At 40.2% G+C, this 26,066-nt stretch overlaps 1 long non-coding RNA gene across 1 annotated transcript; it reads right to left on the reverse strand.

Moving 5' to 3' along the window:
* Positions 1-2,462: 2,462 nt before the first annotated feature.
* LOC117824385 lies at positions 2,463-26,066 on the reverse strand. Its single transcript, XR_004633579.1, has 3 exons — positions 25,983-26,066; positions 25,839-25,886; positions 2,463-2,600 (listed from the first exon to the last, which is right to left on the reverse strand). It is a non-coding gene; the product is annotated as an uncharacterized LOC117824385 (long non-coding RNA).

Consider the following 26,066-nt stretch of genomic DNA (forward strand, 5'->3'; position numbering starts at 1 on the left):
GAGGTTGTAAAACTCTGCACAGTTAAGCGATTTGTATCAGGCTTTACTCAGCATGATTCATTTTGGTCTGGGTGTTAAAATTAATTGATCCAATCTGTTACAATTTCAACATTGAAGACCAAACTACACTGGTCACATCTTGAATTATAACACACAGCCAGGGTCACTAAAAATACAACACAAACTGGTGGATGCCTGATATCATTAGCTGGTTTCAATGAGATTTTGCTGCTTATTCTGTGTACTGTGCTCTGCGCCTCCGCATGAGTCTGACCTTTCACAAGACTAACGATAGCATTATGCTGCTTCCAAATAGAAAACACTGTCATGACCCGGATATAGAATCAAAGTGGGATCATCCTATATTGGAGTTTAGTAATTAAACATCAGTATTTGTTACAACAGATGGTGCTGCTTATCTGTAAAGTGGGTGTGCCCCTTATAACTGAGCATTGCTACAGTGTTGGGGGGATGAAAGATGGGAGAAACATGGTGAACAGAGTTGCACAAAAGAAGAACAAGCTGAGGAAGAGCCTTTCTTTAAAAAAAAAAAATGCACCAGAAATGAAAAAAAACTGTCAAAAAGCAAAATTGTTCTCTTTATAAAAACAAGATTTGAATTAGTCTTGATATGGGGTCATTCCATATTTGGGCCAATATAGTATCAAGTCAGGAATCACAGAAGCAGGTTAATAAACTCTAAAAAGGGAGGAAACTGTTCCAAAAGCAATAACGTACAACAACCGTAAGGCACATCTTTTGAAGGGAGAAACCTGTGCTATAATGCCATCTCCAGCAAGCTGCAGCACAAGCAGACCAGAATTTTATACACATTTGTCAGCCACAACGCATAGTTGCCAAGTCAGATCATAGTCTATTCAACACTGAATCGTTGGGGAGATGCACAAGTTTTATTTTGCAGTTTAGGGTTTATCATGGGATGCACTGAAAAAATAAAAATATAGAAATGCTCTTACACTTTTTTTCTGAAGCACTAGCAGGCCTTCAAATGAAAGTAAAATCTTAAAGTTAAGCAGTAAGCCATACGAAAACAACATCAGTTAGGATACACAAAAACAAGATGACACTTTCATTTCTTTGACAAGTCCTACTCTGGTGGTTTCCTCTCTAATATCTGGTTCAGAGTTCTCTCTTGTCTATACTCTCTTGTTAGCCCTCCTCTTTGATTGTAAGTTGTGATGAGGATGAGGTCTGATATCACCTGGGTATAATTTAGACTGAGAGATGTTGACTGGGGAACTGAAGAGCAACAGGACAGAAACTGTGTCATCCTTGGGGAACGGGCATCTCTGTAAATTTCCTGCGCAAGCGAAAAAATGGAGCACAGAAAAGAACGAGGGCATGAAATAAAGGGAGACAGAGGGAGAGAACGAGTAAATTTGCTCTGACATCTCAGACTTAACACAAGTGAGTGTCAGAACAATTCTGCCTTATTGTGAGTCTATACAAGATGACCTCCATTGCCGTTCATGCACTAAATCTACAGTACACAAGTACAGTTTGCCGATTCAGGGGCGGCCGCAGCACTTCACAGGAATGATTGAATTTTTCTGTTTTTCATGACATAAAAGCAGGGTTGACCTTGCCTGAGGTGGCGTTTCAGAATATTACACATGACATAATTTGAGTTCAGCAGAAATCTCCACCCTGCAGCCTTTTGCATGTATTAAAAACATGCTGCTTCACAAAAGGGACACACTTCACTGTAAATCTACACATGTGCAAACACACGCTCTTATCCTGCCCACGTACTCCTTCAATTGCTGGGTACACCATATACATCGTAAGAGGCTGCCTGCTGAATATGCACACCTTCAGCTTGTCATATTGGCAAGGCCAATGGTCTCTTTATCCCGTCTGCTCGTTGTCATGTGTACAGAGCATACTCGTATCCCTCGGCCTAACTAGCTCCCTAAAGTCATTATCTGCATGATCAACAGCTAGATTGAATAAAGGCTATACGTGTGTTTAACCTCGGAGAGAAGGACCAGCTGCGGTGGGAGGAAATGACAAGGTTAGGTCTCGGTGTGGTCGATACATTAGCTCAGTAGAAGTGACAGCTTGATGAACCTCCCAGCCAAGTAGTCTCATTTAAAGTAGTCAACTTTTTCAGTACCAACTAAGGGAAAGGATATTTTGTTTGGAGCTCAGTACCACAGATCTCCATCTAGAAAATACTTGTATATTTATATTTCATGAAAGTATCATAATTCTGTTACTACGTTGCTTAAAGATTAAATTATTATAATGATATAAATGACTAGCAACTGTGGGCCCCCTGTAACTCCCTCATTGATATTTGGCAGCCCCTAGACTCCTCTTTGAGAACCACTCCAATAAACCTTAAAAGATAAATCACAGTTTGGAGCCTTGCACTAAAAAAAAACAACAACTTTGATTTAAACTCAAAAAGCAATGCATGACTTACCATGTTCACTTTTTCCATGGATGCATGGATTGCAGAAGGCTTTCGTTGGATCGCTGCTGACCAGTTCAACCCAATGTCTCTTATGGTTTCCATTGCTTGTTGTAGCTGCAGAGTCTTTTTTTTTTTGACAGTTTAACCACATTTTGTCACCCTGAGATTAAACAAAGACGGAGGAAGATTCATTAAGCAAACTAAATAGTAGACAAAAAAAAATTTACTTCTAAACAGTCCATAGAAAACTCTAAAGTCACTGGGAAAACCACAAGGATGCTGGGAAGAAAAAGCACATGGGCACTAAATACACTGAGCCTAATCAAGACACAGGTGTGACAAACAAGACACGTGTGAATCTAATCAAGGCAGGACACCCAACCACAGAGGCGGGAAAAGACAAAAAGACAGGAAGTCAAAATGAACCTGACACAATTAGAAAATAAATTGATAACTGACAATACAAGGAAGACAAAAGGAAAACTCATACATGATACAGACCAGACGAAAAGAAGACAAGGCTACAGCCCTCAATGGACTTTTCAGAGAATCCATTCATGGTCTAAACACTACAGTACATCAACCAGATATCATGGTTTGTCTGAACATCTGGTGGTTTCATGCAAGATGCCAAATCTAAATTCTAACTATAATTAAATTAAACTTGTTGAAAGCACTGCCTAGTCCTTTCAATTTCTATCTAATTAGTAAGATGAATCAACAATTAATTATCACCAATTTATCTGTATAGCCTATTTCCGACATGCAATAAACTTCTGAAAATTTCAAGCTGCATGTGTGAGAGCAAACGGCCTAATTGGTCAACTCAACTCTACATAGACATTTTTCAGCAAGACCCCTGCTAAACATTCCCCAAGAGGCCAGGAGCAATTGTTGTAAGAATGCAGCAGTTGAAAGTCAGGAAATTTCTTTGCGTGTGAGCAGTGTAAGGTGATGACATTTATATCATGCAGCCTGATCTTCATGCCCGTAATGACCCTGCTTCATACCGATTGCTCGCCAACATGTTTTTTTTCCACTAATTGATACTGTCATCAGGGTGCAGATTTAACCTAATGGTTAAGTTGCATGCCCATATAGCAGACGGCCTGGGTTTGCAACTTTTCGCATGTCATTCCCCCATTCTATCTACCAGTTTCCTACCCTATCCAATGTCCCCTCCTCTATAAATAAAGGGTTGAAAGCCCCAAAATGTAACTTAAAATAAAAAGCTGTCGTCAAGCATCAAACTTTTGCTCGACATCTTATATATCTGTTAATATTATACAATAATGTATGTATTATTTACCAAACACTAACACAATGGAATAAACACGTTTCATGTGTATTGAATCAATTGGCTGTCTTGCATGAAGGAAACCGTGCTTGAATCTTTGCAGGTTTTGTGAAAGGGTCAGCATTAATGGAAAGTGTGCACACATGTACTATATAGTCCCTTACATGCAATATAACCTTAACGGTCCTTTAAAAGCAAAGCCAGTCAGATCCTGTTTGAAGTGTTTGTGTAAAACTCTGATTCATACAGCATGGAGACACACTTTCCATGGACTTTACATGAAACGCTCCACACATATACAGAGACGTACACATCCACCTACACACACGTTGTAGTAACACATACTGTACGTACGTCATCCCTGCTAATTCATTTCTCACCCTGCCATTGTTTCACACCATAATTAGCTACGCTTTGTTTGCGCTCAATGCATTTTTCTGACGTGTTCAATTAGGAAAAAATTGCCGCACAAAAATAAGTAATTAGGGGATGAAGATGAGGAGCCCTGAGATCTATCACGGCAACCTAATCGGTGTAATTTAGCCTGGTTTGTATCACAAAGCTCAGGGTGATTACAGGTAACAAATAGATTAATTGTGTGATTATTTTCATCTGATTCCATTCATCTGAGTTAGTAGCATTTCATGTATGTTTCCAATTCCAAAATGCAGACTTCAGGCAGAAAATTCTCAGATTATCTGTATTTGTAGGATATTTTTTAACATCTGTCTAATATCTTTGTGCTGAAAATGTTCCAATTTATTACAGCGCTTCCTCACATCATACCTCTCAGCCATCTGTGTGCTCTGATATTGCAATCACTCGTGTTGTAGATGGATGACATAGATATTCACGAGACATACAAAATGTGCAACTGAATATTCACAACCCGTCTGATTATACAACCCTTTCCTCATGCGGTGAGCAGCAAAGTTCCTCTGCAAACTAAATGAATGATAGGTTCTGTGTATTGTTAGGGCTTCACCTCTCCCTGCTTGTTACCTCAGGCATCCTATGAAGCTCAGAGTTCAGGACCGGCCAATTTAGATCCAAACGGCAGTGACATCTTCTGACCACAATTTCACCCAGCAAAGAAGCTCTGCATGCCAGAGGAAGAGGAATGCGTGGGTGGGAGCGTGTATGTGTGCTCTCCGGGTATTTCACAGACATGAGGAGGAAGAGAGGGGAATGAAATGGGTGGAGGGAGAGACAAACAGAGTACCAGGACTGTGAATAGTGACAGCAAAAATTTTAAAATGTCAGCGTGAAAAGTGTGCCGTGTGATTATGACTGTGTGCATGCAGATTAGAGAAAAAGCAGCAAATATTTGAGCCAATGCAGAAAAAAAGTATATATAGCCAGATTCACACTGTTTGAGATAACAGGATTACTAATGGATTTCCTCATAGAGAGCCAGCATAATGAGGAAACGGGCAGAGAGAGGGCAAGTGGCGGGTCGGAGGAGGAGGTCACTGGAAGGGATGATTGCTATGCAGGTTGCAGGTAAGAGTGCTGGGATCAGCGCACTGGGTTTGATGGTGTGGAGGCAATCTAATGAGCTACACACTGCATGTAACTTTGCTTGTATCCAATATGGCTGTTTTCCCTGCTAATGATTGTTTTACTTTAGTAGAGAACACTTAAAGGTGTAGGCCAGGACAAGTAACCAAGAGGAAGACTTAAACAGGGATTAATAAGAGACAGCATTTCCTACAACTTAAGTTTCCATTTTCCAGGTCACTTTACTTAACTAGATGAGCACTCTGAGAGAAAGAAGACATCTCCCAACATCAATAGTCCTGTCTTCCCTCATAGCCACATGCCAAAACATTCTAAATCCGGGCTAGACAACCATTTTTGAACCAAGATCTACTTTCAGAGCTATCGGTCTACCGAGCTACTAAGATGAGCTTCCATCCATCCAGTCATCCATTATCCACCGCTTATCCTAGCCTAGCTGACATTGGGTGGCAGGCAGGGTACACCCTGAATCAAATGATTAAAGGGTTAATTTTGGTTAAGACAAGATCATTGTGATTCTGTGTCCATAGGGGACAGTAAGATTCTGCAAGTACGGACTTCAGAGCACCGAAGGGGGGGCTGATTATTTAATAATCCTCCTAATTTAAATAAATAACAAGACCCAACGCTATTTACTATGTACTTTAAGTTACATAAGTACAGAGAGAGAGAGAGAGAGAGGAGAGAGGGGAGAGAGGGAGAGAGAGGAGAGAGAGGAGAGGAGAGGAGAGAGAGGAGAGAGAGAGAGAGAGAGAGAGAGAGAGAGAGAGAGAGAGAAGATCAAACATAACTGGCTGCATGTAAAATTTAAATGTGTTTAAAAATGTTTGCTGTATGTTTTTGTTTTTAACTCTGTAAAGCACTTTGAATTGCTCTTTGTATGAATGGTGCTTTATAAATAAACTTGCCTTGCCTTGCAGTGCCTTGGATGGCACAAGATGAGCTTGTCATTGTAAATTTACTAAACCAACAGAAGAACTATTTCAGTAGGAGACGAGTCTGCATGTTGCGCATTATGAGTATTATCAAACATTCACTTAAGTGTGACAGAAGCATCCATGGTTATCATAAGGTAAATCGAAGCATGAAGTTAAGCACTCATTCTATGTATCCAAAGAATCAGACTGATGGTTTGTGTTTGTACTTTTCCAACAAATCTCATGGAAGTTAAGCTTAATTTTCCAAAACACACACACACACACAAACTCACACACACACATGCACACACACAAACTCACACACACACACACACGCATGCACACACACATACACGCACACACACACACACACACACACACACACACACACACACACACACACACACACATACAGAGAGGAGTTGCCAGTCTGCATAGGGAGCCATAGCCATCACTGGGTATTTAATATGTAAACACAACAAACAGAGAAGTAAAGCAGACCCCTAAGGGCAGTTTTCTGAATTGGAGAAGTGAAAAGAAAAGTATATTTCTACCTCAGAGGGACCTGTGGTACTGGGAAGCTGGCACTCCACAAACGCTTCTTTCACATATTCAATATCCTTCTTGTAAATAGCATCAATGTAACTGACGCTATAAGATGCTATTGTTACATCCTTGGTGAAAACCGAATGCTATATTTAACTAACTGGCCCTTCAAGTCTCACACTTTCTGGGTTTCATAGAGATGTTTAGCAGGGAAATCAATCTCCTAGCATTTGTGCACCATTTTTAAAAGCCATTCCAAGTCGCTCTTCTTCTGCAAGGCCACTCTTGCATTGCAGATAAGACAAATGGATTTCAAATTTAAGCAAACAACAAAATAATCATCTTCCCTCTCAGGGTGAAAATGATATGTTTTCACTATTATAGCAACAACCAATTATATGCCTTGAGGGTGTAGCAAGCTAACTGAGTAAAGTCAACTTAGACTATTTTCTACACCTCTTGCAATCAAATGAGAATAAGTTTGATTGACTGGTTGGGCACTGATGCTCAGTATGGATCCACTGTCACTGATTTTTTTCCTTCATACATGCATCTCTTTTCCCAAGATTCGTGCCATTTGTTGTTCTTTGAAAAAAAAGCACAGTCGGCTGAATGGTTGTGGACTATTCCACTTTTAACTAGTTCTTCTAAAGCTCTTATTTGGAAGTCAACACTAAAGAGAGGAAACCAAAAATATACTTTTGGAATCATTCAATGTGCATGAAAATTGTGTACACAACACTTATCAGTATTGAGAGAAAGATATAAAATGGGTTGATTTGTGAAGGTCTTTTTGATAATTTCAATAATATTATCAAACACAAACATTTTACTGCATTTTTCCTTGCTCATTTAGCTTTGTTCTAATGATGATATTGCAATACCAAATCTCTGCAATTTAGTCTGTGTGTATGATGCTTAAATCCAAAGAAAGGACAATGGTGACGGCAAGAATGAGAGCAAAGGTTTCATAAACTATAATTTCCCTTGAGGAAATCTAGGCCTCCAAATACGACACTCTATTGTCTCAAGTGAGAAAGAATTAAATCCCAGCCTGGATTGAGCGGTAGGAGCGGGTTTCTAGCAGCAGGCAGAGAGCAGCTTTTAGCCTGGAGACCTTGTTAGCCTCTCCCCTCTGATCAATGAAGAATGACAATGCCAGGGGCTACGCACAGTCCCATGGGTGCTGCAGTCAGCCAACACGTGCCATGAGCTTCTCCCCACCCAAAAGGGATACCCTGTCAGGGATGGACAGAAACATCGAGTGCTTAAAGCTTTAAGATGATGCTTTATGAGTCACACATTTTCATGGTAAGTGCATGTCAGTGAATTTAAATTAGAGAGATAAGATGTCAGGATATGATGTCAAAACTTTAAAGGTGCCTCCCACATCACTAAAAAGAGGGGGAAATATGATTCTGTGCATACTCTGGAAGGACTCAGAACAGTCTTCATCTACATTATATGGGTAATATATTAACACAAAGGCTTTCAGCATCACTGAAGGCAGGAAAGTTTAACCCGAATCCCTTTGAGATATAGAGTTAGATAGTTTTCTGTGCTAGCTTGCCCTCTAGCTGCAGTACAGGGGAGATGTGACAGATGGAGGGTTTAATATCATTTCACAAGAGAGAAAGACTTTCAAGTGTTTTTGTGTTTGATAGGATGTAGATGAGGGTCAACGAAGTGATGAGCCAAAAGATGTTATTTCTGCAAGGGAGCCCAGGTCACATTTTGAGTGCGGATTTATTTTTATACTCTCGTCTTTTTGACTGTGCTTGAGCTGCTTTGGGCGCGTTGGGTCAATTATAAGAGACTGATTCAGAAGGATAATGAGAGCTTGATCCACTGGCAACTTAACTAATTAAAAGAAGATTTTGTGCTTTTAATCTGCATCATGCAGCAAAGTGTTATTTATTATTCAGTTTCTGGTTTAACAAAGGTCATGTTAAAGTTGTGATTGATTCAGAAAAAGAGAAGAATTCATTGAATAACATCAGATCAAGTCCATGTTTTGTCCATATTTTTGCACAAACATAAAGCTTAGGTATTATTTTAAACCTTGAGTAAAAGAAAATCTTTAAAACAAATGTTTTTGGGTTCATGTAAAGAATGAAATCAAGTACATATTATAACGAAGCCTGTAACCATGTGCATTAAGTCATCATGTTTACAGCTGTCAAATGTCCAGTGTTGAAAAAACAAGTGGATGTTGTACACTTTGTGTTTACACTAATGAACTTTGCCAATTTTGCATCTAGATGAGAATTTAAGTGCTTTGGACGGGGTCAGGACATGCTGGTCGCTGCAGCATCAAGTGTGTGTCATTATGACAAGCCAGGCAGCATCACTCTGAGAGACACAGGTTAATTACTAGGATTCCTCGCCACTGTCGCACCGCACCAGCAACTAATTTAATGGCTTTATTACTGCAGCTTTCTGCCTAATTAAATTGTTCTAATCTTATTTGCAAAGTATTGCCAGGTGTAAGTTCAAGGTGCACCCATGAACTTGTCGCAGAGGTGATGTAGAAGACACGGACACTCAGAAGCTGAATTTACATGAGAGCATGTCTATCTGAAGGCTGAGATCATGTATTCATAATATGTATGAGCTGAACATTGAACAAATTCCATTCTTAGTTATTTTGGTGGTTAAAGTCACAACTAAAGCCCTCACAGTTAGACAACAGGAAGTAAAAACATGTCAGACAGTAGACCATGGTGCTTAAGAGACCACAATCATGCAGTTCAGCTGACTAATGCTCAACTAGACAGGGTAAAATTAAAAGCAACCAGTGACAGTGTTTATCCCTCTGGCTGCAAGCAGTGCTGCGCCGTCGCTGAGAGACTGTTCAGTCGGTTGACTCCTCCTGCAAGTGGTGACAGAAGCCCCTGTCAGACAGACCATCACTCACTGTAATAGTGTCACCAGCTGAACAGTGCTGCTGCTTGCAGCTCACAGGAAGTGGAGCTGCATAACATGCCCAAGAGATCTGAATCCATGCAGGAAACAAGCATCATAGAAACAGGCTGACATGCTGACTGGCTTTTACTCAGAGCAGTCAATTAGCATACCTTGAGAGGGATGCTCAGATTGTTTTCACCATTTGAACTCAGAAAGGGAAGATTGAGAAATGAACTCAACTCTTCACTTTAACTTCAAGCTTTTTTCTGATTAAACAGCAGATTATTATTATTAATCCTGAGCATTCCTTCAGCACCTTACTTTAATATATGCAAATAAAATTCCTGATATGATACCAAGAAAATGTTTAAGCTACTATTTAAAACAACCTGAAACATGTAGCCATGCTGTATAAAACCTACTATTTAGTTTATTGCACAATGAGCTAGCATGCCACAAAAAGACGCATGTCCTGAAAATTAGCTGTTTCCCTAATTTCAAAGAGTCAGGGGCGTGTCCAGAGGGGTGGCACGTTTAAAATGTATTTAAGGAAACTTAAAATTTGGCTTTTGAAAATTATCCTTTTGAGTCTTCAAATGATTAAGCTTAGAAGTTTTAAATGATGCTACTTTGTTGTGTTACTTTTTACAGTTTGAAAAATGATACAGAGCAATATAACATCTTGATAATACTTCAATGTTTGCAAGCATAGCTTAGCAAAAAGAGAAGGAGTGAAACAGATAGCTTGACTTTGTCTGAATTTTAAATGTTTCCTTAGCAGCTTAGAGTAAAGTATTTAATTATATAATAAACTAATGACTATTTTAAAGTGAACTAGTCATTGATTACAGAAGCACTGAATTGACTTATCGGATAATGCATACATACTCAATTAGCTTGTTTAGCTATCATCTATTAAATTTAACATTTCTCTTTAAACTTAAAACATGCTATTAAAAGTCTTAATTCAAGCCATATTTTGTTTTGGCTTTAATAACCAGTGATAATATTAGAGGGATGTTTTTGCTGTCTAATGTGCCTTCTCTTCAGACGCATGTGCTATGTTTGTTTAGCAGTCACTCCCCAGTTGCTGTGCTTTTTCAGCAGAGATAGTAAGAATGCAAAATGGCTCAACCTTCAGTAACTCAGTTAAGGAAAAAGGATTTTGCGTCCACTCCTTAAAACATGCACAACACAACCAAATAACACTTAAGGGTTAAACAGCAACTCATTTTGTCATTGATTTTTGTCGTCACCATCAACTAGTTGTTGAACCCTTATTGTAAAGCATTAATCAAGGGTTTTTAATGACTACCATAAATCTGAAGAATGTATGTTGTGATTCTTTTCTCAAATTAATCAATCAATGTTGACTGTGGAGAAAAGTTTGAATTTTTGGGATGATGTTATGTAACATAGAATAACATTTTTTTCACCTTCCATGTCAACTGAACACCTGCAAGAAGTCAAGTGGATCTATCCTGTCAGTGTATAACCTTCACTCACAGCTCCTTTCTATTTTCATGTCCTTCAGTGCAGATGTCTTCACCACAAAGCCTGATTTGGTTTGAATGTGGACTGATGTCAGATTGGCACTGGAGGTGGTGTCAGCTGGACAATGATAAAATAGCAAGCGACTTGTCACGAAAAGCATTCATTGCTGTTATCGGGGTAATTTATTGTGCGGATGTACTGAAGCTTTGCCATGCCCTTCTGGGGACATTGCCATTCACGCTGATAGGATTGGCAACAAACTGCGACAGGTTTCACTGCTGACAGACACGCAGTGAAACACTTGAGACAGCCGGAACCGCCTCAAGTCACCTGGATCCTGTTTACTGTGAGGCCCTCTCCTTTTCATGTTAACAAATAACACGGACATAGCTGCTCAAGCAAACTGCATACAAAGAAACATACAGACTGTTTCATGCACACACACAAAAGCTCATGTCTTGATATCTTCACTTACAACCTGTAATTCTTCATGTGTTGGTGAAAGTATATGGACTGTACTTGCAGGGCTTTTAGCTTCTGAAAGGTCAAAGTGCTTTTTACTATTGTACATGTTGCATTTACCTTTTCACAAACGCATTCACACACTGATGGTAGGGACTGCTGTACAAAACACACATTTACACATCAATGTTTTGGTTTTCTGGAGCAATTTGGGGGTTCAGTGTCCTGCCCAAGGAAAATTAAACATGTGGTCTGCAGGTACCAGCGACTGAATTATCAATCCATCAATAAGAAGACAACCAGGTCTGTGTCCAGACCACAGCCACCTGCTAAATAAAATGCTCTGTGCTTGTAGTTTGCTTGTTATTTGGCAACCAGTATCTTAAATACAAGATTTAAGATGGGCAGTGCCTCCTGTGCAGTTGCAATAATCTATCTAAAAGACTCAAGAGTTTGCAATGAAAGTTTTGATGGTCTGATACAGAGACTGATTTAAAAGTGGACAGTGCTTCTGTTACCTGACCCATTGATTTATGGACTACCTCACTGAAGCCTCATATTCATCATTCCCATTTTGCTTTTATGGAGAACAGAGGTGACCATGTTTGGCCAAGAGAGTGGCATCAAGAGGTAAGGACATGTCCATCACCTCAAGCAAATCCGGCTTTGTCGTCAATTTTTCTTTTTACAGAACCATTATTTACAAACAGAAACAGGCTGCTGATGGAAGAACATGATGCAAAAAGACTACACAACAGCAAACATGTTGCAAATATATAAATTATGCAAATCCAAAATTGACATGTATTTAAAATAATTTCAAAACTGAAATCTAGACATGAACAACAGAAGTGCTCCAGGCCTGTGGGTGCACTGAGTGGAAGTGTTTGAGTTGATTATTGATGGGTGAGAGTGAGGATGACCAGAAACAGTTTTCCCCCAGTTAAACTTTAACTTAACAAGAATTTATTGTTAACATGATAAAGTGGCAATAGCTGCAGGGCTTATTACTTACTCTGTAATGAGAGCCTGACAGCTGGAAGAGTCCAGCTAATACTGTAGCAAACTCCATGACTTACTGAGTGTCATAACGTCAGCCCCACCTAAGAAAGAATTCACTTTAACATACTGTAGCTAGCTGTCCATGAAAAAGGATTTCTCAACTTAAGTTGTTGATTTTTTTGTTTGTAGAGTTGTTTTTTTGCACAGTAGTAAGACATGGTGTTATATTTCTGTTGCCTGTGTTTGTGCAAATTGTATTTGCATTGTTTATGTATGAGCAGTGCATTTACTGTTAATGCAGTCGTTTTTTCTTCATGTATTTTATATATTTTTCTAAGTACTTCGGACTCCTGCATGTGTCCAGAAATGTTTAGTGTTTCATAATTTACTACCTGTGAAGGTTGCTTGGGCTGTTGCTGATCGGTTAGCCTTGTTCGCTACCGAACCTGTCTGTTTGTGCTACTTCATGTGAAGCACAGTTTCTTAGCCTGGCAAGGAAACAAGTCTGCTATTTACCTGTCCGTGAGGTGAATGGTGCCTTAATGGGTAAATCTTTCTTACATGCACAAGGGGGGGGGGGGGGGGGGGGGGATTCAGTTGTTACAGAATGCTCTTATGCACAGTATGAAAAAAGTCAAAATATTAATAGAAAGAGGGAATAAATTAAGATATAAATAAGAATAAAATAATATAAATTTGATTAATAATAAGTATATACAGAAGTGTAGAATAGTTATAGTTCGCCATGTACAAAAGCACTGGGAATGAAGGTGTTATATACAGGATGTTGAAGTGCTGGGATATTGCACAGTGTATTGCACGGTTATTGTATGGTTATTGCACAGAGTACAGGATAAACTTCAGTCATCAGAGGGAGGAGTTGTACAGTCTGATGGCCACAGGCAGGAATGACTTCCTGTGGCATTCTGTGGTGCATTTAGGGGGAATGAGAGTGTATTACCTCTTAACATGTTGTGGCTATGGTTACATTATTTTGGTAAAATGACACACATCTTCCTGTCCATGTTTATCAAAAGCCCATTGCTCACTCCTGCTCTAACCAATGCTGTTACTTCAATAATCAATAAAGTTAATCTGACTGTAACACTTCACTGTGTCCTTCTCTGTCCTGCCACACACCTTCACTTACAGACTTTGTATTGATGCCCACAACAATAGTAAATTAAAAGAACACAAACACACCGTTGCACAGCCTTACACATGTCTCAGCCTGAAAGGGAAACATGCAAAGTCGTATACAGACACACTGAAGTCTTTTTAAAGACAGAGGAGAAGCCTCTTAAGTTCCAGCACATTGCATTGGCAATGAGACCAGCGGGCAATCATCGCCCATCACCGCCAGTGAAATGAGCCCAAAATTGTGAGGAAAAGAAGGCCGTTTTGACAGGCAGGGTACAAATACAAGGCGATAGAATCTCAATGAGGCCTGAAAGAGGGAATGCATAAATAGATTAGATTGAAGGGACTGGCGCCACACAGAAAGCAAATCTAATTATGAGGCGGCTGTGTCTCCTGATTTCCAATAGGGGGAAGCTCATCTCTATCCAGCGGAACCTGCTGGATCCAGTCGGACAACAGAGCCACCGATGGAGAAAGAGACAGAGGGAGAGAGAGAAAGATGAGGATGAATATATTTCATTGTCAAATAGAGAAAATTTCACAGTTAGCAGCACACACCCAGGAGCCAGTGTCGTTTTAAAACAGACAACTGTAATAAATTTGGCAGATGTTAAGGCTACTGAGACTCCCGTTGTAATCTTGAGAAGCCTGGATGGAAAAACCAAAACAGCCAATTAGGATTGGTGTGAAACTGCTGTCTGTTGTTGTAACAAAAGGACAAAATGAGTCCCAGTTTTACATTCAGATCCACTGACTTAAAACACAACATCACCCCACAGTGATGAGACGCCCTCTGGGTTTGGGTCCACACTGTAAGTGGGTTAATGGATCCCATACTGTCTTCATGCCTGTGTCTAAACACAGTTATCAAGATGGTCTCTATTTTCTTAATTTAGCCAAATACAGTCTGATTGCTATGTTTCACATCCAAATGAAAAGTCACCTCACTGCAGGGAGCTGGAAATATATAGCAATTTATTTTAGTGCTGGATATTACAATTAAAATTCATTTTACAGTAATTATACTGAATCAAATTAAACAGAGCTGCTCCTCCAAGGGAAGTATAATGCATGTATGTAATTGAAATATTCCAGCCTCGTAATGGCTCACACAATTAAATATGCATTAGCAGAGCAGTGTCCCTATCAGTCATAGACAGAATGGAGTGTTTCACTGTCGACAGTCGCAGCCGCTCTTCATTAGCCTTAGCATGAAACTTGTTCAGGGTCCAAGTGAAAATCTGCATAAAGGCCACTGCTTTTAGACATTGTTTGTCATTGTGCTTTTGCTATTAAGAAATTCTAATGCTATGAGCAGAAAAAATAAACACATGAATGGCACTATAAGTGCAGGGAGTTACTCTAGTGGTCATGGCAATTATTTGTTTTACTTGTTATTTGTGTAGCAATCATCAGTGACACTATTCACATCGCAGCAGGGATGCAGAACAAGCCACAACACAAAAGGAGCCATTTTCCAGCTTTACCTGAAAAAACGGTAGAAAAAAAACAGCACCAACAAGTCAATCAGAGGCCAAATTGAATTAAAACACAGGTTAACTCAATTTGTTTGGAAGAACATTGTTCAAGGTGCTCATTAGCTTGTGCAAGCTGAGAACCAGAGTCTTCTAGTGCAGTGTTGCATGACCCCCCTGCAGCGACTAACTTCCCTTTAGCGATTTGAATTATGGAAGAGAAAAACACACACACACACACAGACACACACACACACACACACACACACCACACACACACACACACACACACACACACACACACACACACCACACACACACACACACACACACACACACATTGAACAAAAGAATAATCACTGTGCACTTATATTAACTTCTGCTTTATACTTCAAGGGTATCATATATAATTCACTCAGAGACAAAAGAGGGGAAAATGAAAAATTGATTTGTGGAATGAGCTTTAGATTTATCTTTCTTCTACCAACATTTGCCTTTTTGTTTGAGTGTGGAATAGATAAAATAAGAAAACAACAAAGATAAGTATTTTATTTCAACAGTAAGCAGCAACTGCGGTCAATGTGTTCGCAAAACTTTTTAATGGTCAGCTGCAGACATCCACCTATCCTATTTCTCATTAATACACCACCAGTTAGTTTCAAAAGCTCCATGTGTCATGTGCCATCTCGACCACTTTTCATCCTTGTCATTGCTGCACAGTCCCATCTCACATCCAGTCAGTCAGCTGAAATGTCCATGTGACCTCTGACCTCTCTTCTCCTTTGCACAACCATCCCCAGATGGAACATTTGGGCCATGTGCTCTGCTACAACCTCCAACACGCTCTTTGCCCACGCTCCCACAAGTGCTGTCTGCGATGATAGAGTGGCTAGCTGGGAGGTGTAGTCCGGTCACCTAGGGTGCGGCATGTCCGCCGGGGTGTGTGAGTGATCGGTGGCTCCAAGGTCTGCCAGGCAGCAGGTGGAGTCAGTGACTTTGTTGTTTGGTCAGCGCTGCAGCTCTGACCTTCAAACTAGTGCTATCATTCAAATTAGCTCCCAAACGCACCGCTCATAAACACTTCTCCTGTTGTCATTAGCACTTCAAGGCCAAAATTTATACAACAAATGAATGCGAGAACAGTTCCAGAAACTGGATGTGGATCAATAGATAATAGAGCTGCCTTCGTTTGTTAGCTTTTCCATACATTTATTTTGCTATATCCTTTACAGCATAGCTTGAGTGCAAACATCTTAATTCACACCATGCCCAAGCACTTCATTGAATCCAATCATCTCTATTGAAAGTCATTCAGCTTTCCCATTGGTATTGACAAGCGTTTTTGACAGTCGTAATGTATATTCGTCACAGAATCCATCAATTTTCTGTGCTTTTTTTTTTTTTTTTTTGCTTTGCTTTTTTGCACTGTTTTCCTTTTGCTTTCCTATTGTATAATTGTATTTTCCTGTAAAGCGCTTGGAGAATCTTTTAAAGCGCTTTTATAAATAAAATGTATTATTATTATTATTATTATTATTATTATTATTAATACAAGCACCATGGTGCTGCTTTTTTTTACAGGAATAGCTTGCATGTTTCTGTCTGTGATAATAACTTTGATAGCTGTGTCGTTTCAGTTATTACGTCTCAGTGGAGTAATTTTTCCCCTCGGTATTTGTAGCTGTAAACACTGATTTCACACATACTGTGTTTCAGCATGAGTCAATACTCCCTAGAACTTTTTAGTGGGTTTTTTTCTGTAGCATCAGTGCAGCATGAGATGTGAATGAAAGTGCTCTAGTAAGTCAAGGAGACATTTGGGGTGATAAAGCCTCACTCATTTGAAGTATTAATTATGATAAGTCCTCGAGCAGGGCCCTCAAGCGTGTTTATGTTTAGGTTTAAGACTCTGATTATCCCATTATCTCTCCAGATGTTGATTCATGTGCTGCAGCTGTATAAATCCAAAGCTGGGCATGCTGGAAAAAGCATGCAAGATCAGCAAACCATCCCTGCACAAATAAAAAAGAGAGCAAAAGAACGTTATCCTCGATCAGGGATAAGTCAAGACGCCTGTCCCCCTCCTCTATAGCCGGGTGCTCAAATCCAACACCAGCTCGCCGAATAAGCCCTGAGCCTGCACGCTATTTCCCTGAGCCGTAGACCTTGACCCCGAGCCCCATGGGCCCAAACACATTGGCTCTGGCTGGGTATCATGACTGCTGCCGCGGAGGCCCAGGCAGATAAGACATGATGAATGCAGATTGTTTGCTGTGTGACAGACTCATTCGTTTACAGTCGGATGGAGCCTTCAGCAGGGGCAGCAGCATGCAACCCTTAGTCTGAGAGGGACTTAAGAAGGGGGAGAGGAAAAAGAAAGGAGGATAGAAAGTGAGGACAACAAAAAGGGAAGAAAAGAAGCAATTGAATGAGAATAAGCCTCAGGAAATATGCCTTTAAAAAGGATAAAATGCATGTTTAATAACATTAAGATTCCATTAAGCATTCACAAAAATATTAGGTAAAATAAATCTTCATATCTTTCAGAAAATCCAACATTTTTTCTGAGGACTATGTGGGTGTGCCAGAATATCTGATTTTGATTGACATCTGCTTTGCATTTAAGCTCTGCAATGACATGCATGTCAACTAACGTAGTGCAGACCTGAGCAGTATGTTTAAGATTCCTGAGTTGGAGAGAAATACATGGCCACATATAACATCTCAAAACATCTTACAGTAGAACAATGCAATGGTCACCTTGGTTTACTTCCAGTATCTTACAGTGAGACACAGTGATGGAAAGCTAAATCATTTTTGTGTTAGTTTTTGTTGCTTTTTCTTCACCATCCCTCCAAATCAGCTTGATAAGAACTTACTCTCATGATAGAAAGCATGTTTGAGAAAAATGTATGTATAGTGTATTTACATTTTTTGTACTCTGACACATTTTCCATCTATTATAATGGATTAGGCGGGTTTAAAGACCCTTACCAGGAGTCAAAAACAAGCAATTGCAATTGAGTGTCCCGGCGGAGTGCGTGCGCAACATTGGACACAGCTCTAACCTCCTCTGCAATGGCCTGTAACACATCCGTTTCATTTCTTTGTTGCTGTAGCAACTCCCGATCAATGTCATCATAACAATCTGGACGCCTTCGGGGCTCTGCTGAGGTGTTTTCTGGTCTGAGCTGGTTTGAAGAAACAAGAGAAAAAAGAAAAAAGAGATAAACATTATTTTTGCTGTCATGACGGACAACTTACTAAAACACTTCAAATAATGAAATCACGATTTTTTCCATTCTATATTCAAGGAGACACACCAAGCAAATCCATTTTGAACTAATTAAATGTGTCCAATATTAGAAATGCACTGAGATTTTATTAAGGGAAAGTTTTTCCTTTTTTCTTCTGTGGATATCTTGCCATTTTGTTTTTATTCAATCGGCCGATCTTTTTTTCTCACAGCATTCACCTTTTCACAGATGGCCTCCCAAATCGCGTTTCTTCTGGCAACGCTGAGATGTCAGTGCAGGAGTTCACCGATGTGATTATTTGCCTCCTCCACCAAGACCTCCGACTCCACTTCATTTTTAATTTACGGCCACTCTGCTCTCTCAAACTCTCCATGGTGACAGCCGGTAGCACAAAAAAATCCTCATTAAAATAGGGCGGTCCGCACCACTTTTGCACTTGTTATCAATTGCGCACGCAATCATAGTAGATCACCCGCAACACGCCCACTAATAGCACGTGCAATATTATAGTTTGCACCTGCAAATTAGCGCTTGTTATTTGGGATCTTCGTAGATCAGGCACTAAGATACTTACTAATTTGTTCATAAGAGCATAAAAACAGTGAGATCTTGGATTTGGGCGAATGTCCTCTGGGATTAAATATCTTGGATTTGGGTTTCCAGTGCCTTTAAAGGCGCAGATATAACTGAAGATATGAGAGTTATTTATAAATGAGGAAACCACAAGTGTGTGAAGATAACTTCAGACAGGACACTGTGACACAGAAATACTCAAGTTGCAAGCTGATATGGGAGTGGCAGTGAGAAGAGTCCACTTTTTCCATCAGACAGGTAGTAAGGACTGGAACAAGAGGAGTAAGAAAGGACATGACAACATAGAGAGTGATTGAAGGAGAGATAGAGATGGAAAATATGCATCCAGCTTATTCTTGTGTTTCTAATCTTGGGGCTTTTATCGCATGGCTGAGGAATTTATGCTTCTCCCCTAAACACAGACAACGCCTCGTCTGATACTCTCCATGGCAACTGAATGTGGTGGCTAATTTTAGGGTAGCAATTTGGATAACTCTTCAGTTATTAAATACTCATCTTACAGCTCCAATGCTGTGCCTCTCTGAAGAGAAGAAGACATGTTTAACATACTTGGCCTGGAGTTATTTGACATAATTGCTCTGCCATACATACAGCAAGTTTCCAATTTCCACAGATTGCTTATTTGTTTATTAAAATCCCAGAGATTCATAAATCTTTCTGGGCTTCACATTGAATGCCTGAGACAACAAGAGGCCTCAAAATGACTATGAAAATACGAGAGGGTCACTGGTGCTCAAAGCCACAGATTAATACCAACTTTCTAGTTCTCTTAAACTCCACAGAGCTATTCAGTCTATTTGGGGTTATATTAATTTGTTTGTTTTTTGCTCTGGACTCATGTCCACCGCAGAGCTGCTTGGTAGTGCTTGTGTTTTTGGGTCTTTTCATTCCACCATTGTGTTGTAATAGTTTGAAAGCACAGGGCAACTCTATTGGGAGGAAAGTGTTTCATTCTCATTTCACATTGGAAGCCCATAGTTGGATTTGAACCTAGAACCAGCTGATTGAAAGGTAGCAGGCATCCTCAACACCATGGGGTTCAAACTTCAGTGTGAGGAAAGAGTTTTAAATTCATCTCCCATGGATAGTCCATGTCCAGGATTCGAACCCATGATCCTTACATTGAAAGCCTGCAATCTAAACCCCAGCACCACAGGCCAGCTTGGCAGTGATTTCCTCTTTAGGTATTTTCATGGAAATTTCACTCACTAGACCTTACCACCATCCTGGCCAGACTCAGGTCTTGCTGCAGCCCATTCATCCACCAGGCCAGGCCCAGGCCCTGCTGCAGCCCATCCATCCACCAGGCCAGGCTCAGGCCTTGTTGCAGCCCATCCATCCACCAGGCCACACCACACCAGGCCCAGGCCCCACTGCAGCCCATTCATCCACCAGGCCAGGCCCAGGCCCTGCTGCAGCCCATCCATCCACCAGGCCAGGCTCAGACCTTGTTGCAGCCCATCCATCCACCAGGCCACACCACACCAGGCCCAGGCCCCACTGCAGCCCATCCATCCACCACACCAGGCCCTAGCTGCTAGCCACCGGAGCTTGCTAGCCACCAGCATTGGGACCCTGTTAGCCCCTGGCTGCCGGGCCAAAACAAAGCAGTTATCTGCTCTCCAAACGTCCTGTTGTGTTGTTTGCTTTCCTTAGAAATAGATCCAGTGACAGTAACAATGAAGCTGTTTTTTGCGCTGTTTCTTGTATTTTCACTTGCTTCTCGTGGGTCGGTATTGTTAACCCATGGTAGTGGGGTGCACATGCCCCCATACACCTTTGGTTCCTCCCAGGTCCGTGACCTGCACCTGGTCTTTGGCTGTTGATAAACTGGCTCTACATCTGCTGCTGTCCTGCTGCCCGCAGGGATTAATTCATGTAACTCTTCTTCCTTTGATGTGTTTATCGGTCTTGCAGGACAGTTTTGTACACACAGAATTTCCTTCTGGAACAGCCCAACTTGGCCTAACATTAAATATCCTTCTAGATCATCGCTCCTTGATCTAATAATAACAAATGCCCCTCAAAAGTATACTGATACTGGTGTCTTTGGGAATGATTTGAGTGACCACTGTGCCATTGCAGTGGTCAGAAATACCAAACTCCCCAAAGCTAAACCACGTTTTCTACTCAAAAGAGACTAAACATTTTCATGAGCAGGCTTTTTTGCATGATCTGTCTTTTTTTGAGTGGGAACAAATCTCTGTTATTGATGATGTTGATTTGGCCTGGAATTTCTTTCACATTGAATTCTTGAAGCTAATCAATAAACATGCTCCCATACGCAAGTAAGGATAAAGGGGCGAAATAATCCCTGGTTATCCAATGAAATTGGAACCTCCTCAAAGAAAGAGATCGTGCCTGGGCCGGAGCACGGAAAACAAAAATAGAGGCTGATTGGATCAATTTTCGTCAGCTCCGCAGCAAATGTACCTCCTTAATTAAGAAGGCAAAATCTGATTTTTATTTATCTGAAACCACCAAAAATCTATATAATCCCAAGAAATTTTGGAATGTTGTGAGCTCTTCTTCGGGTGCTATGTCCTCTAGTGAACTGCCAAATTTTTTGGTCAAAGATTCTATAAACTTGACCGATAAATGTGCCATGCTAAATTATTTTAATGAACATTTTATCACAGCAGGGCATTTGTTTGATTCCTTAAATAGTGATTTTAAAAAGACTACTTTAAATAATGGACCTGCTATTGTAAGTCGTCCTCCTGTTGACTGTTCTTTTCAATTTGAACCTGTGTCTATATCTGAGGTCTGTAGTGCACTAAAAAAGTTGGACTCCAAAAAAATCAGCTGGTCCTGATAGTTTGGATCCATTCTTTCTAAAGCTGGCTGCTGATGTCATTGCTGAGCCTCAAACCTGTATTTTTAATCTACGGTTCAGGATAAACAAACTTCCTAAAGTTTGGAAATCTGCGTTTGTCCTCCCACTGCTAAAAGGAGGAGAACCCTCCATCGTGAATAATTACAGACCTATCTCTAAATTATGTATTCTGGCGAAAGTATTTGAAAAATTGGTTTTGATCAACTGAAGGAATTTTTTAGAATCAAACAGCATTTTAAACCCCCTTCAGTCAGGTTTTAGGAAGCAGCATAGCACTGCTACTGCTGCCATGAAAGTTCTTAATGATGTATTTGAGGCATTGGACTCTAAAAGGTTTTGTGTTGCTCTGTTCATTGACCTATCCAAGGCATTTGACACTGTAGATCACAGTCTCCTGTTAGATATTCTCTTGAAGAATGGCATCTCCAAACAGGCTGCCTCTTAGTTTGCCGATTATTTGGCAAGTAGGACACAATGTGTTCAGATGGCTGGAGTTAGTTCTGCCTGTCTTGAAGTCACAAAAGGCGTACCTCAAGGTTCAGTATTAGGACCCATTCTGTTCTCAATCTACATCAATGATCTGTGTGCAAACTTGCCAAATGCCTCATACCATCTTTATGCAGATAACTCTGTAATTTACTGCTGTTCACACTCGATTGCACAGGCTTTTAAATTCTTGCAATCCGCCTTTGATGCAATGCAAAATCGACTGGAAACATTGAAAATGGTTTTAAATGCGGAAAAATCCAAACTAATGCTTTTTTCAAATGCATCTGTTCCCTCAGAGGATATACCCTCAATTAGAACTGTCCGGGGTAAAACTTTAGAGCTGGTCACCAGTTACAAGTACCTGGGACTAATTATTGATGGGGACCTTTCATTCAAAGTACATGTCAAAAACCTGATCTCTAAATTAAGGGTGAAGCTCGGTTTCTATTACAGAAACAAGTCATGTTTCTCCTTTAGAGCTCGGAAGCTCCTGATGTCAGCTACTTTCTTGCCTGTACTTGATTATGGCGATGTTGTGTATATGTGTGCTTCATCCAGCTGCCTACAGACCTTGGTTCCGGTTTACCACTGTGCTCTGAGGTTTATCACTGGTTGTAGCCGCCTCACTGTGAACTGTACGCTAAAGCTGGCATGCCTTCCTTAAATGTAAGGGGATATACACACTGGATGACTCTGGTTTATAAAGCTCTTCTTGGCTTGGCTCCTACTTATTTATGCACTTTTCTCCGGAGAACTGGAAGCCGTTATGCCCTACGATCAAATGACATTTTGCATCTTTCTACTCCTCGTGTTCGAACTGAAACGGGAAAAAAAGCATTCAGTTTCTCTGCCCCCTCTGCTTGGAATGCCCTCCAATTTGAACTGAAACTGTCAGCATTTGTTTCGTTGGAAGCTTTCCGCTCTATCTTAAGAAAACGACAACCGAAATCCTTCGAGCAGTGCCTGTGTTCTTAAATTGTTACTGTAAAATAACTTCTGCACTTTATTTTATCAAATTGCTTGTATTTTATATTTTAATGTTTGTTGTCGTTGTTATCTGCCTGTTTTGTTTACTATGACGTATGTTGCTGCCTCTCTTGGCCAGGTCACCTTTGTGAAAGAGGTCTCGATCTCAATGGGTCTTTTATCTGGTTAAATAAAGGTTAAATACAATTTTAAAAAATGTATATCAATTTTGTTTTTTGTGAAATGTTGTTTTTTCTGTAATGTTGTTTTTTTCTGTTGTGTTACGCCCATCAGGGCCACCCTAAATGTTAGCCATGTACATTTCTGATATTGTTAAAGTGGAGGCAGACAACATTTTAACGAATCTCTTTCTCTCTGCTGTCTTGAAGCTGCTCAGGGGGCTTCAATTGTTTCTGCCGACAGCTGTCTTCAACGTTAAATAGAATTTGAAATACAAACTTTTAAGTTGACATGAGCTGGATGTCTTTATAGAGCACAGGGGAAATGAGAAACTGGCACATCTACACTTTTGTGACAAGTGGTATGTTACTGTTATCACAATTTGTACTCAATTTTAAGTGCATTAGCCACAGTCTTATTACTGTGGGGACTGCTGTGGCGATTTCTGTCCAATTCCTGTCCTTGACAGATAAACACTTGTGTTGTTGTAACAAATCAACAAGTTGATTTGACATCCATCCAACTATATACTAACTGTATACTGTTGTCTCCATGGCTCAGTCAGCTTGCTCTGGGATTAGTCATCATTTGTGATAATTTACCTCTCTGTTCTCAGGGTTCCCCCCACACGACAGAGTGATCGTAACATGAGCATGTTTATTTAGAATTTCAAATCGGTGAGGCCACAATGGGGGGAGGGGGCAAATTCAAATTGTCCCGGTTACCAATTACCTTGTAGTATGCACTCCACTTTACATTATATACCCATTTGGATCACCTTACATACAAACAGACACATTGACCCACCCCTAGTCATATTGGTAAGATAATTAAGTTGATATACTGCAGCAAAAATACACATTCAATCCTGACAGAAAAGTTAGTGTAGCTACTTTTTTCCTTATTGTGTGTTTGTGTGTGTGTGTGTGTGTGTGTGTGTGTGTGTGTGTGTGTGTGTGTGTGTGTGCGTGTGCGTGTGTGCGTGTGCGTGTGTGTGTGTCAAACGTGCATGCGTGTGAGTGAGTGTGTTTGGGTGTGCAGTGCTGCAGAACAGGCAATCAGCTAGAGAAGTCTGGGAATAATTGTAGCTTTTGACTCTATTATTGCAGAGAAATGAAAGTGATTTCTCATAGTCAGAGGGGTTTCCTTGCGTTTTATGTCATAGCCTAAAGAGAAGTGGAACATGAAAGGGAAAAAGGCAGGAGTTCAGGACACACCACTGGAACGTGTTGGATAAATCAGCTGTTACGTCAATGGGGAAACTTTGTTAATGCTCGTCTTTTTCTCTCTGCCTTGTTAGCAGCATACTTTTTGTCAAACCTGAAACATTTTTGCCATATTTGTATCTAGAACATGGTGATTAAATATGTTAAGGTGACTTGCACTGCCACTGGAGTCTAATTAACATCCTAAATCATAGCTTTTCCTGGAAGTTACTATCTTCAACTGAGAAATACGGCTGCTGGCTGCATAATTAGTTTCAGTAGTCTTGCTATTTGCATCCACCTTGAAATTATTTTTCTGTCAGCGCTTCTTCAAGTTCTGATAAATTGGGAGCTTTACAGTGGAATGGAGATTGGATATTTTACCACTGCAGTTTTTCAGTTGCTTTGGTTCAATTCTTTCATTGTTGGTAAACAACAGGAAGAGCATTTTTCATTATTTGTTACCACAAATGTTTTGGCTCATTTGGGCAAATGATGGAGCACAAATAACTACAAACAGAACAATAATTGTTTTTTTTTGTCTTAATGTTAGAACAAATCATGTTAGTTCTCAGTTGAATGGTGTTACTCCCCAAAAATATTTCATTGTGTAAGTCATTACATTGTTTTTAGTCAATCGTTATGCCATCAGTCAATAAGCATTGTTTTGAAAAAAAAAGTTTGAACAGCTCATTTCTGTATGGGGTGAATGTTTTCATAACTCTTACATTTTGTGCATACTCAGGCTGAGGGTTGTACATACTTTAAACAATAAGGGTTGATGTGACTGACGGGGGGTTGCTTTGTAGCTGTTTGCAAAGAGACTATCTTGCCTCAGCTCCACCTCTATATCTGTGCCCAGGTTGACCCAAAGTCAAATAAGCACTCCCAATTTGGCAACCACTTTGTTTGGCTTCATAATGATTCTTCAGCAACCAATGGGTAAGTCACTGAGATCACATGCATGGTTTGTAGTCTATGGTCAGAACTTGAGCAAGCCAGTTAGGTTGAAATATCATTGCTATGATGCAGCAGCAGAAAACCCTCAAACAGAAAAACAGGTCAAAACATAAATCCAATCAATGAAACAACAATGAGAAAGTGACTTACTCAGAGGCAACACTTGAAACTGGAGGTGACCAGCAGAAAAAACAAACACTGGAAAACATACAAAGGTGTTGTCACATTGGGAAGAACTGGAAGGAGGACCCATGTGGAGAATAACGAAGATGTAATCAACAAAAGAAGACTTACTGAAGAAGTCCAACAGAAGAAAACACAAGAAACACTGGCACAGGAAACAACAGTATGGAAGACAAATGAACCAACACAGGAGAG

Source organism: Notolabrus celidotus, chromosome 13, assembly GCF_009762535.1.
Source record: "Notolabrus celidotus isolate fNotCel1 chromosome 13, fNotCel1.pri, whole genome shotgun sequence".
Taxonomy (NCBI): domain Eukaryota; kingdom Metazoa; phylum Chordata; class Actinopteri; order Labriformes; family Labridae; genus Notolabrus; species Notolabrus celidotus.